Source organism: Corvus brachyrhynchos, unplaced genomic scaffold (genome assembly GCF_000691975.1).
Source record: "Corvus brachyrhynchos isolate BGI_N302 unplaced genomic scaffold, ASM69197v1 scaffold242, whole genome shotgun sequence".
Taxonomy (NCBI): domain Eukaryota; kingdom Metazoa; phylum Chordata; class Aves; order Passeriformes; family Corvidae; genus Corvus; species Corvus brachyrhynchos.
In genome coordinates this window covers 1,145,489-1,145,762 of record NW_008236636.1, presented here as the reverse complement: position 1 = coordinate 1,145,762, position 274 = coordinate 1,145,489, and positions in this window count along the sequence as shown.

Genomic DNA, 274 nt, shown 5'->3' with positions numbered 1-274 from the left:
CGCAGCGGACGGAACAAATAGTACTTTTTCTTTTCTCTCCCTCGATATTTTCGCTCCCTCAATCATACCCCACGGGGACCGGCCGTGTTCCCTCCAGTTCCCCCGCGCTGATCGTGGCCCGGGTTTTCATTACGGCGTTCCGAGAATCCCATTTTTAGGGAGGCGGGTAGGCTCTGTCCTCGGCTGATCCCTACGGGGGTGAAGAATAAACCCCGAGCTAATCTCTTCCTACGCGGCCCGGCTTTATTCGCTGCACGCAGCGGAGCCGGGGAGC